Source organism: Schistocerca piceifrons, chromosome X, assembly GCF_021461385.2.
Source record: "Schistocerca piceifrons isolate TAMUIC-IGC-003096 chromosome X, iqSchPice1.1, whole genome shotgun sequence".
Classification (NCBI taxonomy): Eukaryota; Metazoa; Arthropoda; class Insecta; order Orthoptera; family Acrididae; genus Schistocerca; species Schistocerca piceifrons.
The window spans coordinates 703,460,064-703,474,641 of record NC_060149.1 but is presented as its reverse complement, the minus strand read 5'-3'; the positions used below and the strand labels follow the sequence as shown (position 1 = coordinate 703,474,641).

The window sequence follows — 14,578 nt, the reverse complement described above, 5'->3', positions numbered from 1 at the left end:
AAAAAGAAGGGGTAAAAACAGAGTAGAAGGGGAAGAAAAGAGGAATTCGGTCAGGGAGGTGAATCGGGAATCTCTGAACACTGCCTACAGTGGGAGACACCCAAACACTCACCGCCCTGCCCCAACACCAGAGAGAGATTAAAAACTTTAAAACTGAGAATAAAAACCACTCTCCCGGAGGAAACCGAGAACCAGAGAGACCATCCGGGAATCGTCAGCCAACATCAAAGGTAAAGTGTGGGGGAGTCTGTACTTAGCACGCAGAGCCAAAAGAAGGGGGCATTCAACCAAAATGTGGGCCATTGACGAAGGCTCCACAACGACATAGCGGGGGTGGCTCATCACGCAAAAGAAAACCATGGGTCAGCCTGGTATGGCCAATGCGGAGACGACACAGTGTGGTCGAGTCCTTGCGGGAGAGGCGAAAGGAAGAACGCCATGGGCCTGGTGTCACCTTAATTGCACGAAGTTTATTAGACAGTGGAGTAGCCTCCCAAGAATTGGCACATGACTGTGCAAAGTGGGATTTGATGTGAAGCCGTAAATCCGCTGCAGGAGGGGTTACAGAAAACGGGGGGCAAGTAACTGCTCCCCAGCCAAACGATCAGCGAGCTCATTACCCGGGATACCCACATGGCCCGGGACCCAAAGGATGCCAATGGAACAAGTAGCACGGTGAATATCAGCGAGATGGTCCTGGATGCCGGAGACCAAGGGATGGCGCGAAAAACACCGGTCAATAGCAAGAAGGCCACTCATCGAGTCCGTACATAACAAAACGCGGTTGTGTTGGGATTGTTTAATAAAGGTAAGGGCCCGGGAAATTGCCATCAATTCCGCAGTAAACACCCCCCATGTGGGTGGCAGCAGATGATTTTCCGTTCCAACAAAGGACGTGAAGGCATACCCAACATGATCAGCAGATTTAGAGCCATCAGTGTAAAAAACAACAGCATCCCGAAACTCCCATAAAATTTGGCGGAAAAAGCAACGGAACACAAGCGGGGGGATGGAATCTTTCGGACCGCGGCGGAGATCCATCCGAATTCGAGGCCGAGGAACTAACCAAGGAGGGGTGGAGGGGAGGGAGCGAGGAAAACAGGACAAAGAAGGAAGCTGAAAATCACGGTTAAGAGACGCAAGGCGCAGCGCAACCGGTAAACCCGCCTGAGGGCGGGAGTCGGGTGGGCGACGTCCATGGTCTGGGAACAGGATAGAATAGGAAGGATGAGTGGGAGAAGAACGGATAGTAAGGGCATAAGACACCAGAAGCTGGGACCGCCGAACAGAAAGGGGGGGATCCCAGCTTCAACCAGGAGACTATCAACAGGGCTAGTAGGGAAGGCACCGGTGGCCAAACGGATACCACGATGGTGGACTGGATCCAGCACGTGCAGTGTGGAAGGAGCAGCTGAACCATAAACTTGACAACCATAGTCCAAACGTGACAGAACTAGAGCACGATAAAGACGGAGGAGGAGGGAACGGTCCGCACTCCAAGAGGAGTGGGCAAGGAAGCGAAGGACATTGAGTTTACGGAAACATCCTACCTTCAGGAGTGTGATATGGGGCAGCCAAGTGAGCTTGTTGTCGAAAAGAAGACCCAGGAAACGAAACTGTGGAACCACAGGCAATCTTTGTGCAGCGAGATAGAGCTCTGTATCAGGGTGGACCGTAGTACGGCGACAGAAGTGGACCACCCGCGATTTTAAAGGAGAGAATTGAAACCCGTGTGAGAGCGTCCATGCAGAGGCACGCCGTATAGCCACCTGGAGCTGCCGTTCTGCAGATGGCATCGAGGAGGAACTAACCCAAATGCAGAAATCATCCACATACAGGGCAGGGGCGACCAAGGGACCGACAGAGGCCACAAGTCCATCGATAGCAATGAGGAAAAGAAGGACACTGAAGGCAGAACCCTGTGGGATGCCCGTCTCCTGGGTCCGTGGAGAACTAAAAGCAGTACCAACTCGAACTCTGAATGACCGATGGATCAGGAACTGGCGGATAAAAATCGGGAGTGGGCCCTGAAGACCCCACTAATGAAGGGTAAGTAAGATGTGATGGCGCCAGGCCGTGTCATAGGCATTGTGAAGGTCAAAAAACACTGCAACCAAATGGCGGCGCTGGGAAAAAGCCTGCCGAACTGCGGATTCCAAGCGAAGTAAATGATCGATTGGAGATCGTCCCTCTCGAAAGCCACACTGGTAAGGGGACAATAGATCCCGAGATTCGAGGACCCAAGTGAGCCGACAGGCTACCAGCCGTTCAAGTAACTTACAAACAACGTTGGTCAAACTAATTGGCCGATAGCTGTCAACAGATAGGGGGTTCTTACCAGGCTTAAGTACAGGAACCACAATGCTATCCCTCCACTGAGAAGGGAAGTCACCCTGGAGCCAGATACGGTTAAACACCCGAAGAAGATAGTGCCGTTGTGGAGCACTGAGATGTTGAAGCAGTTGGTTATGAATGAGCAGAAAGAAATTCCCATTCAGTAAAAGGTTCGTTGTAAGATTCTGACTCAAGTGGTGAAACATAAGGTGAGAGCTTCAGCCTGCTGTTTTTGATGAAGGAAAGCAGCTGGATAGGAGGCTGACGCTGATGCCACTGCAAAATGGGTCGCAAGATGTTCTGCGAGAACTAATGGGTCCGTACAAATACCATCTGGGAGGTGAAGGCCTGAGAGGGTGGACTGCCGATGGCAACCTTGGAGATAGCGAAGTGTAGCCCATACCCGTGACAGAGGGACAGTGGAACCAAGGGAAGAAACGAATCGTTCCCAACATATCCGCTTTCTCTGTTTGATTAAATAACGGGCTTTAGCGCAAAGGCGCTTAAAGGTAGTAAGGCTGGCTACGGATGGGTGCCTCTTAAAGTGTTGCAAAGCTCGACGGCGATCACGGATGGCAATGGCAATGGCCGTACTCCACCACGGGACTTGCCGGCGACGGAATTGTCCAGATGAGCACGGGACAGCAAGGTTAGCAGCGCGAACAATCGCGTCAGACACGTCACGTAGGACGTCATCAATACAACCCGACAGAGGGAGAAAACTCGACCTGTGCAGTGTATAGAGGCCAATCGGCGCGGTGGAAAGACCAACGAGGTGACCTGTCCATCGGGGAGCGGGAAGGGAGCGTGATAATCAACGGGAAATGGTCACTATCACAAAGGTCGTCGTGTGGCGACCAGTGTAATGAAGGGAGGAGAGAGGGAGAAAGAGAAAGATCAATGGCAGAAAAGGTACCATGACCAGCACTGAAATGAGTAGGGGAGCCATCATTAAGAAGGCACAGGTCGTGGTCTGCAATAAATTGGTCTATAAGAAGACCTCGTCTAGATGGAAATGCACTGCCCCACAAGGGATGATGAGCATTAAAATCCCCAACGAGGAGGCAGGGAGGAGGAAGTTGCTGAATAAGGGTGGTTAAGGCAGCAGGTGTAAGAGTCCTGTCAGGAGGGAGATAAAGATTGCAAACCGTGACCTTAGGGTCGAGGTGGACCCTAACAACAACCGCTTCCAATGTAGTTTGAAGAGGAATCCATGCGCTAGCTATGTCTGTACGGACGAACGTACAAACGCCACCAGAAGCCCGCACGGGTCCGACCCCATTTCGGCAGAAAACATGGAACCCACGAAGGGTTGGTGAGTGAGCATCAGTAAAATGAGATTCCTGTAGAACCACACAAGCTGCAGAGTAAGACGAAAAGAGGGAGTTCAATTCCGGAAGGTGACGATAGTATCCACTACAATTCCATTGGATAACCACAGAAAGACGATTTAAATGGGTTTGAACACGCTAAAGCCAGTCACACCGCCAGGTCCCCACCTGTCACCGACAAGGAAGGGGCGACATCCATGAACGACAGGTCAGAATCCGGTTGTGAAGCCGGGAATGGGACCTCTGGTGACACCAGAGGCTCTTTGTCGCGGGACTTATGCTGCTTCTTCTTCTTCTTCTTCTTTTCAGCCTGAGATCGAGGAGGGCTGTGTGGCATAAAGGAGCCAGCTGCAGCAAGATTGGGAACAGAAAGAGACCGGGCGACCTGGGGGCCGACAGACCGTAGCTCTCGTGGTCGTCGCGTGGCAGCAGACCTTTGGCCTGGAAGGTGCCAGGAAGGGGCATCCCAGGAGAGGCGCCCTTAACGGACAGACGCCGAAGGAGTAGGACACTTCTCCGGCTGGGGAGGGGGAGCAGCGCCCAGAAGAGAAAGTGTGGGAGCCACAGAGGTCCGGGATTGGGGTAAGGAAGGGGTGAAAATTTAACTGAAGCGTAACTAGATGTCATGGACACAGGGTGAAGACGTGTATATGTCCTAGGAGCCTCTGTGTTAAACGATCGAGGTACTTTTACTCCTGTATTACCTTTTCCTTCTTATATACTGGGCAATCTGGTGAACGTGGAAAATTACTGCCTTGACAATTAACACACACAGGAGGGGGAACACAGGGACTCCCCTCATGGAGTCGACATCCACAGTCACCACAGAGATGGGCCTGTGAACAGTGGGAAGACTTGTGTCCAAAACGCAAGCACTTAAAACACCTTAGAGGAGGTGGGATGTACGGCTTCACACCACATCAATATACCATAGTGCTTACTTTCTCAGGGGGGGGGGGGTATCCCCTTCAAATGTAAGGATGAAGGCACCAGGATCAATGCAATTATCCTTAGGACCCTTCTGAACACCCCGCTGTCCGACATTGTCCCGAAGTTCCTGATCAGTTTGAAGGATGAGGTCCCTGTGAAAAATCACACCTTGATCCATGTTTGGAGACTGGTGGGGGGGGGGCAATGGACACAGGAATTGTGACAAGATGGGTTCAGGCACCAAGGGCCGCAGATTGGGCAGCTGAAGCAGTTTTGATCAGCAACGAAACCCGACCGCATCTTGCTCAGGGAGTCCACTTCGCCAAACTTTTCTTCAATGTGTTCCACAAAGAACAAAGGTTTAGTATTGGTGAAAGTATCCCAATCAGTCCTGGTGCAAACTAGATAACGGGGGAGAGGTTTCGCCCCTCGCCTACGGGCCTGACCTCCTTCCCAGGGGGTAGCCGTGGAAGGGAAAGCCGAAGGGGCAAGAGAAGCAGCACTAGAAGAATCGCTTCCACGTAGAGAGACGGCCGCAGAAGAACGGCCAGAGTTCTGGACCTGTATGCATTTCATTTGCATAGCGTCCGCCCTGGTACCACCCACTCCGATCAGGAGTTCTCCTCACGGGCGCCACCCAGCCACAGCAAGGGCCATCTTTCATGGTGGCCATTGCTGGGAGTTCCGATGCTCCAGGATGATGAGCAACCACTCCACAGCATGCACGAGGTCACAGCTCAGGCATCAGAAGTGTGATCCCTGTGTGTTCAGGGGGCTGAACCTAAAGGGTACATAGCGACCCAACCATACGGGTTGGCTACCGTGCTGGCTATGCACCCTAGCATCAGACAACAACGAGAAAGAAAAGGTGGAATGTAGTAGGAGGGCACACGTCTGAGACACTAGGTAAGGTGCTCATCCTCAAATGGCTCACACTACGGAAGAGAAATTTAGTAATGGAAGTCAAACCCCAGAGGGGGACCAGGGAGTGCCAAAATGAGGAGGTGATTACGCAACAAAGCCAAATTGGGGGGAAAGGAGCAAGGAGCAAGGAGAGGGTGGGAAAGGAGCGGGGGGGGGGAGAAAGGAGCAAGGCGGGGGGGGGGAGAAAGGAGCAAGGCGGGGGGGGAGAAAGGAGCAAGGTGGGGGGGGGGAGAAAGGAGCAAGGCGGGGGGGGGGAGAAAGGAGCAAGGCGGGGGGGGGGAGAAAGGAGCAAGGCGGGGGGGGGAGAAAGGAGCAAGGCGGGGGGGGGAGAAAGGAGCAAGGCGGGGGGGGGAGAAAGGAGCAAGGCGCGGGGGGGGGAAAGGAGCAAGGCGCGGGGGGGGGGGAAAGGAGCAAGGCGCGGGGGGGGGAAAGGAGCAAGGCAGGGGGGGGGGAAAGGAGCAAGGCGCGGGGGGGGGGAAAGGAGCAAGGCGCGGGGGGGGGGAAAGGAGCAAGGCGCGGGGGGGGGGAAAGGAGCAAGGCGCGGGGGGGGGGGAAAGGAGCAAGGCGCGGGGGGGGGGGGGGAAAGGAGCAAGGCGCGGGGGGGGGGGAAAGGAGCAAGGCGCGGGGGGGGGGAAAGGAGCAAGGCGCGGGGGGGGGGAAAGGAGCAAGGCGCGGGGGGGGGGAAAGGAGCAAGGCGCGGGGGGGGGGGAAAGGAGCAAGGCGCGGGGGGGGGGGAAAGGAGCAAGGCGCGGGGGGGGGGGGAAAGGAGCAAGGCGCGGGGGGGGGAAAGGAGCAAGGCGCGGGGGGGGGAAAGGAGCAAGGCGCGGGGGGGGGGGAAAGGAGCAAGGCGCGGGGGGGGGGGGGAAAGGAGCAAGGCGCGGGGGGGGGGGGAAGGAGCAAGGCGCGGGGGGGGGGAAAGGAGCAAGGCGCGGGGGGGGGGGAAGGAGCAAGGCGCGGGGGGGGGGAAAGGAGCAAGGCAGGGGGGGGGAAAGGAGCAAGGCAGGGGGGGGGGAAAGGAGCAAGGCAGGGGGGGGGAAAGGAGCAAGGCAGGGGGGGGGAAGGAGCAAGGCAGGGGGGGGGGAAGGAGCAAGGCAGGGGGGGGAAGGAGCAAGGCAGGGGGGGGGGGAAGGAGCAAGGCAGGGGAGGGAAGGAGCAAGGCAGGGGGGGGGAAAGGAGCAAGGCAGGGGGGGGAAAGGAGCAAGGCAGGGGGGGGAAAGGAGCAAGGCAGGGGGGGGAAGGAGCAAGGCAGGGGGGGGAAAGGAGCAAGGCAGGGGGGGGGGGAAAGGAGCAAGGCAGGGGGGGGGGAAGGAGCAAGGCAGGGGGGGGGGAAAGGAGCAAGGCAGGGGGGGGGAAAGGAGCAAGGCAGGGGGGGGGGGAAAGGAGCAAGGCAGGGGGGGGGAAAAGGAGCAAGGCAGGGGGGGGGAAAAGGAGCAAGGCAGGGGGGGGGAAAAGGAGCAAGGCAGGGGGGGGAAAGGAGCAAGGCAGGGGGGGGGAAAGGAGCAAGGCAGGGGGGGGGGAAAGGAGCAAGGCAGGGGGGGGGAAAGGAGCAAGGAGGGGGAAGGAAAGGAGCAAGGAGGGGGAAGGAAAGGAGCAAGGAGGGGGAAGGAAAGGAGCAAGGAGGGGGAAGGAAAGGAGCATGGAGGGGGAAGGAAAGGAGCAAGGAGGGGGAAGGAAAGGAGCAAGGAGGGGGAAGTAAAGGAGCAAGGAGGGGGAAGGAAAGGAGCAAGGAGGGGGAAGGAAAGGAGCAAGGAGGGGGAAGGAAAGGAGCAAGGAGGGGGAAGGAAAGGAGCAAGGAGGGGGAAGGAAAGGAGCAAGGAGGGGGAAGGAAAGGAGCAAGGAGGGGGAAGGAAAGGAGCAAGGAGGGGGAAGGAAAGGAGCAAGGAGGGGGAAGGAAAGGAGCAAGGAGGGGGAAGGAAAGGAGCAAGGAGGGGGAAGGAAAGGAGCAAGGAGGGGGAAGGAAAGGAGCAAGGAGGGGGAAGGAAAGGAGCAAGGAGGGGGAAGGAAAGGAGCAAGGAGGGGGAAGGAAAGGAGCAAGGAGGGGGAAGGAAAGGAGCAAGGAGGGGGAAGGAAAGGAGCAAGGAGGGGGAAGGAAAGGAGCAAGGAGGGGGAAGGAAAGGAGCAAGGAGGGGGAAGGAAAGGAGCAAGGAGGGGGAAGGAAAGGAGCAAGGAGGGGGAAGGAAAGGAGCAAGGAGGGGGAAGGAAAGGAGCAAGGAGGGGGAAGGAAAGGAGCAAGGAGGGGGAAGGAAAGGAGCAAGGAGGGGGAAGGAAAGGAGCAAGGAGGGGGAAGGAAAGGCAGCCCTGGAGAGAAAGAAGGCTGTAATAGCTCGTGGCCCCGTGCTTGACACGCACGTATCCACAAAAGTGTTGTGGACTCCCTGGGGGGGATGTAGCCATGCTACACAATGTAGTAGCCCAGTCAAATACTGATGGCAGAACGCAACAATACAGGGTGCTGCTGCAGCAGCAGTGCAGCGCACATATTCAACACCGAGGACGAATATGAGGAAGAGAGAGAATCCGAACTCAATTCCCACATACACTGAAAGTATAAAGCCCTCTGTATTAACTGTCTCCGAACTTACCTTTCTAAGCTGAATCTCTGTGGAAACTCCACCCACCATAAATCATATGATCACCCAACGTAGTTTTAGGAAAGTTACATTAACGTGGAATCCAGAGAAAATTTGAATTTGGGAGATTTGGAAGTTTTTTGAATGATTAAACACGTTCTACCTCATCAAGAATAAGGCATGAAATATGTATGATTTACTTCAAACAGCGAAAGACGCTTTTATTTTCTACTGCGTTTTTTACTTCCAGATTTAACATTTCCCAATTAGATCTTGAAAACGCTCTAGAACGTAAATGACTGAACTGCCTGCCCTAGTTACATATTTTCTACTCCTATGACAAAATATTAAATAAGTGTTCATATTTTCAGAAAGATACTCGTGAGTGGCAAAGCACTGGGCTCAGCATAGAATTATTTCCACACAGGAATCACTTAGATTCAATCAGAACCGCAGATCCTCTTATACCATCATCGCCCAGTGCATGTATTAACAGCGAATAGTATCTTTTAGTTTACAGAGCTACGAGTCTCTACATAGGTGGTCAGAAAGGTTCTCAAAAACAAGACTTGTTGCTACACACATCTACTTGTACCCTTTAAGAATTATCATGTTACACTATTTAATAACCGTAGTGTTATGATGTGCATAACTGTACACTGCTAAATACGGTTACTTCATATCAAGAGCAGTATGAAGTATACATTTTACAAATTCAATGCCTTTTCTTGCTGAGAAATAGTATTTACTTTTTAGATGTGTTAAACATGTCCATTAAAGGGCATACAAGTAAATTTCAAAAGAGGACTATGAAGATGCTTTTAACATAGGAGGCGAGAAAGGCTTTTAGACTTGGGAATATTTATACACTTGCTGCGGTAAATGACCACGTCAACGAAGTTTTATAAAAAATTTCTTTAAAGGAAATCCTGTGCAGTCACAACCACTTTGCATTCTGGAACTTTACTGTTATTTACGAAATATGTAGCATGTATAGAAAACAATACTACGACACGAGATGGAAGACTGGGAAGGGACAACATAAATACCTAAAACGAGAAGAGCTGATAAAACAGTTATTGCAAGCATTGTTTATAATTTTAAAAATGATCAATATTCACCTTAAATTGGTTATCGGCTTCAAATTCTTTCTTCCGAAATGTTTTCTTCACAATTCACACACTATAATAAACAAGAAAGAAATGAACACTGACCACTGATTACAATAAAGAGATGTCATTGTCTATTCAGTTTGCAGTGTACTACTAGTACTTTGCCCACACGGAACTTAAGAAATGATTCCCACACTGTGGCAGCCTTGGCACTTCAGGAACGGTCCTAGATACGCACTGGATCGGTACTGTCTACACGAAGGGACACCCAGGCTCGAGTCCCACAGGTAGGACCGGTGTTATATGCCATGTTGACAAGTGACATGTCACAGACCACGAACTGTCAGTTGGCTTTAGACGCTTATCGAATGGCGCTCCCAAGTAGGAGCAGGAGCCACCATATGCTCCAACAACAAAGGCAACGACGACTGGGCGAACTATCCTCTTCCACCACAAATCGTCTGGCATAGAACCTAAACAAAGACTCTCACCTCTTCGCTCGACACTACATCCCAGTCGTAATGTCACTATTTGCAGTCCGCGGTACACCAATCAAGTACATTATCTCAAACACGCGTTTCGCTAGCCACAATACAGGATGGTGATAATTAACATTTCACTACTTGCGAGGCCCCATAAAAAATGTGCAATGTAGGACGATGAAACAATAGTAAGGATATGCCTACGAGAAATAAGGAGCAAATCATTGAATGAAGCATTTTAATTTCCACCTGACAGGGGAGCATTTGTTAATTGCGTACCACGTTAGCGTTCCAAGTTACACACGTTGCTCAATGTGACTCATCTCCATCCACGACAGCCTGGAACGGACTAGAGACCATTTCACATTTGTTCGCAGCACTTTTCGAACAGTGGACCTTGGAATGGCCAGCCCTTTTGACAGTTCGTGCACTGCTTGAAGATGGCACATTGCGTCCAGCATTCCCAGCCATGGCAGCAGTAAGTTCAACAATTTGTGGCGCAATTGGTCAACCTGGTCTCATCTAGGATGAATTCCCGAATCACCAGTTAAATCGAACTTCGAATCGTGTTCAACTCCGACCTGAAAAGAGAACCTCTCCATACTCCTTTAATACGTCGATACTCGTGAAGAGCAGCAGCTCCACTGGTGTTTTGTTCAAACAGTAGTAACAAAGTCCTGCTCACCGTGTCTGGACCTATGTTGATTGCTTGCAGCTCATTCACACTGTTTCAACGCTGTGTCACCATACCAGTACCTGCGACTAGCGGCAAGTCATGACTGTCAGTAACCAACGCAAATCCAGCAGCGCACAGTCTGATCATCATTCCTATAAAGCTGGGTACGCATAGGGTAAGTAGTACCCAGTTTTCAATATCTGGAACGCTGCGGACCAGCACGTCTGTCAGCTCAGAAGTGTCCGAAACAGACTACTTACGTTTGCCGTGCCTGCCGCCAGACTAGACAACGAAGCGAGCGTCCCATACGTACGGGAGAGTTATCAAAAATTTCGCAAGCCTTCTAGGTAACAGGAGAGAGATCATCATCAAGGAGCTGGGATTACCAGCACATCATTACCCATAGGCCATACATGCTGTACAGTCTAAGTGCCGACAAGTAACAGAACAAGAGAGAACTAAAGGAACAAGAAGAGCAGTGTGTTAAGTGAAATTAAGGACGACGGGAAGATGATTAAAACAGAAAGGTTAAACCTTGACCAAACTCTGGGAAAATTAACTCCTTAACGATTTCTGGGCTGGCTGGCCGACCAGGCACGACAGTCAGTTTTATTGCTGATGAAAGCTTAAGACAGCTGTCGAAAATTAAAGGATTTTGTATGAATCCATCTGCTTGAAAACCGAGCAGATTTTATTCGACAGAGAATAATTTACTTAAATCCCAATAGAAGCCTTAGTTCTCATTAGACAGAAATTATCTGAAACTAGGATATAGGTCCCGTCAGGGCAGTAGGTATTTTTTGTTGTTGCATATTAGTATGCGGCTGTTCCTGGAAGTTACTCAAGCAGTTCACTTACAGTGAATGAGCAATTTACCACACTTTCTTGCGCCGGAGGGTGAAAACGACGGGGTTCTTGATGCGCTCAAGGGAAACGAGACGCAGGGGTGTTTCCAGCAATGGAAGAAAGAATGCAATGAAGTTTTGACTCAAATACCCCTACTCTGCAGGTAGGAACTATTTTGTTTAACAATTTTTTTCCTTATTGCCTCTCGCACGAAAATCTCTAGTGAAGCTGAACATGTGAGTAGTTAAGTACGTTGTCCAGTCACATTAATTTCACCACCGCCTACAGTCTATGTCAACGTGCAATAACCACCCACAGACGGCAGGTGGCACCACTAGCAGTGGAGGGTATACGAAGTGTGTCAGGGGGGACGGGGAGACTAGTGTAGTCGTTGTCGTAATGTTGAAACGGCGCGATTTATGTGACGTCCAAATGGGCATGATCATTAGCTTTCGGGCCAAGAATGGAAGCATTTTCGAAACAACTTCAGTTTCGAAGCTTTTCGGGTGCCGCCGTGGTTAAAGCACACCGCGAATGGCAAAATGGCGCTATCCAAAACAAGCGCTGAAGCTAATGTGGTGCACCTCGGGCCACAGATTACAGGTATGAACGACGCCTGCGGAAGTATCTATGTTTCAATAGACGTGCAACTTCAGTATCTGACCGCCCAGATGAACCAAGGGTTTAGCAACAGTCTCTTCAACGACCTTTCAGCGAATTATACCGCATGTGGGCTTCTGCAGCAGGCGCCTAGATAGTACACTCATGCCGACTGCATTTCATCATCGTCTAAGATCAGAATTTGCGCGCCAATACCGCATCTGGACACTGAGCGGCGGCAGGTTGCCTTTCCCTGGTTAATCGAACTTTATGTTCCATCGGCCAGGTGGTCATTAGCATCTACTGCGTGAAACATCTGGCAGCAAACACCTCGGAACAATCATGAAGGGCCCACCCCGGACGGCATTTGCTCTGTGATCTCGACATTCTGGAAGGCACACTGGATCAATGCAAATATGACCTACCATGTGGGCCCCTACATAAACTGCTCTTCCTCGGCACGATGGCGTCTACCAGTAGGACAGTGCAATGTGTAAACTAACTGTGTACCTGTGTTGTTCAAGGAGCACTAGGATCAGTTTACCGTAATCCAATGGACACCAAACTCGCCGGATTTAAACCCAGTCGAGAATCTATTGGACCATCTTGATCGAGTTGTTTGCGCCGTGGAAACTGGACCGAGAAACCTAGCACAGCCGGCCACGGCACTAGAATAGAATTGTCGGTACCTATCAGAACCTCACTGACTCTTCAAGTTTCGCAGCGATCAGTGCTGCAGAAGGCGGATATTCACGCTTTTGACATGTGGTTATAATGTGACCAGACGCTGCACATCATAAGTATTATGAAGTGTCTTTTTTATGTCAGTTATTTGAAGGGAGGGGGTAATTCTTAACACTTAGTCACTTATAGCTATGATTGGAGGTTATTCTATATTCCTAAGGTTAGGGAAGTATCTTCCTTCGAGTGTATCAGTATTGGACGAAAGAAAAATCGCTCGCTCACCTTTGCACCAGTCACCCTGATGTCTTCCTGTACAGTTTGGAAGTGCCCATGGCGAACCCCTGTCAATTCATAGACGTCAAGTCTCCTTCCTGGCAGATAAATCCTGAAACAGAAAACGTCAACTAATAATAGTGCTTCCTGGCGTTCATTCCGAGTTGCGTATGAACTGTGAAACAAGAATGATTGGAAAAATTTTTGGGGAACGATTACTCATACTTGTATACACAGTACTGAACACATCAGTTGACTGCTCAACATTCAGCGCTTGGGCACATTTCTTGAGTGTTTTCTATTACTGTCTTTTCCTTCTTTTTCTCACGAAGTTAGACATGGAAGAAAATTATATGTACATGAGAAATGACGCAAACAGATCTGCGTGATACGTCGTACAAGCTAAAGCTATGTGTTTGAATTTGTAATGGTATAGTTTTAATTTTAGCAGAATATTTACTCATTGAGGAGAAGAAATGGATTCCAAAGAGAAGTGTTTCTGAGCAATTTTTTTTAGTCTCAGCATGTCGAAAAAAGAATTCAACTTAGAAACACAATCATCTTTTGCTAACTTCGAGGAAGGCTTCGACAAAATTAGAGGAAAATATGAACATCACGAAGCACCAACAGCAGCCCTAGCCACAGATTTTTTATTTTTCACGATTTATGTAAGTAAAACACTTGAGTTTGATGTTGGTAGAAAATTAGCACAAATAAAGCTAGTGAAACAAGATGCGAGACAAGCATACAGCTTAACGTCTTTTAAATACATACACAGGCGCGGTTTCTACAGAAACTTATGTAATTAACATATGTCTACAACTGAATGAATTCTCTACGCGTGAGTCAGTTCTTTATGACGACAACTTCAAATACATCTTCAGAGAAGAGAACTTTTAAGTACAAACGCAACACATGTGACAAATATGGTGTGAATATACCGTCTAAGGAGAAGGTAGCCATGTGTCTCAGACAATCATTTTGAAGGTAATATTGTTATGAAATCTTAAATCAAGCATTATAATAAACTAGAATATCGTATCGCTTGAGATTACGAAACAGAGGCTTAAGTGGACTGCGAAGAAACCAACAAGCACCTGAATAATAAAACGCGTAAAAAGCCAGGTTTGAGAATTTACAAGATACGTACTGCTCTGAATCACTGGATTTATATAGGATGGCACTGGTGACCTACAGACTCGAACGTTTTTTGGAGCTGCTATATGGTGCAATAGGTCAAGCAGACTCCAGAACGTTGATGCTGAAACAGAGCGCTTTTTAGCCATCTCACAAAAGAAATTTAAAGAAAGCAGAACGTGGAACGAGCACCGACAGTGAATAGATCAATAAAAACTCCCTACTCAACTGGGAGTTCAAAACCAAAACAGAGGAAAGGCCGTAATGTACCAAAGAGAAAGCGGGAATCTTAACAGTGAATATATAATCTTATATGAAACTGAAGATTACAATGTTTTTTTAGCAGAGACTTCTCAAATGCAGATGTCACATCCAGGATTTTCTTCTTAGCCATAATGTGGAATAAGCTAATTATGTCAAAGTCACCTTACATCATTCTACACATATCAAAAAGTTTCGCATCACCCCGGTTCCCAGAACTCGAGAAGATAGACATTGACTATGGATTTTGTATCACAGTCCCTTTGACTGTTCAGAGATGTCACTACCCCGCCCAAAAATGTAAACAAACATGCATGAGCAGCACCTATTAGAGGGGGTCCGACAGCCGATCAGTTCCAGTCATTCCACCAGGAAGGAGGTGCAAGGCTCGTGTTGTCTGTAGTTCAACCTTGCCTAG

The 14,578-nt window shown here is 50.0% G+C and overlaps 1 long non-coding RNA gene across 2 annotated transcripts in view; it reads right to left on the bottom strand.

The window, feature by feature from the left end:
* Positions 1-14,578, bottom strand: part of LOC124723029 — a 305,630-nt gene that overhangs the window by 61,268 nt on the left and 229,784 nt on the right. For both annotated transcript variants that reach the window (XR_007006483.1, XR_007006482.1), the window contains exon 5: positions 12,772-12,874. This is a non-coding gene — a long non-coding RNA (uncharacterized LOC124723029). The remainder of the gene's footprint in view (positions 1-12,771; positions 12,875-14,578) is intronic.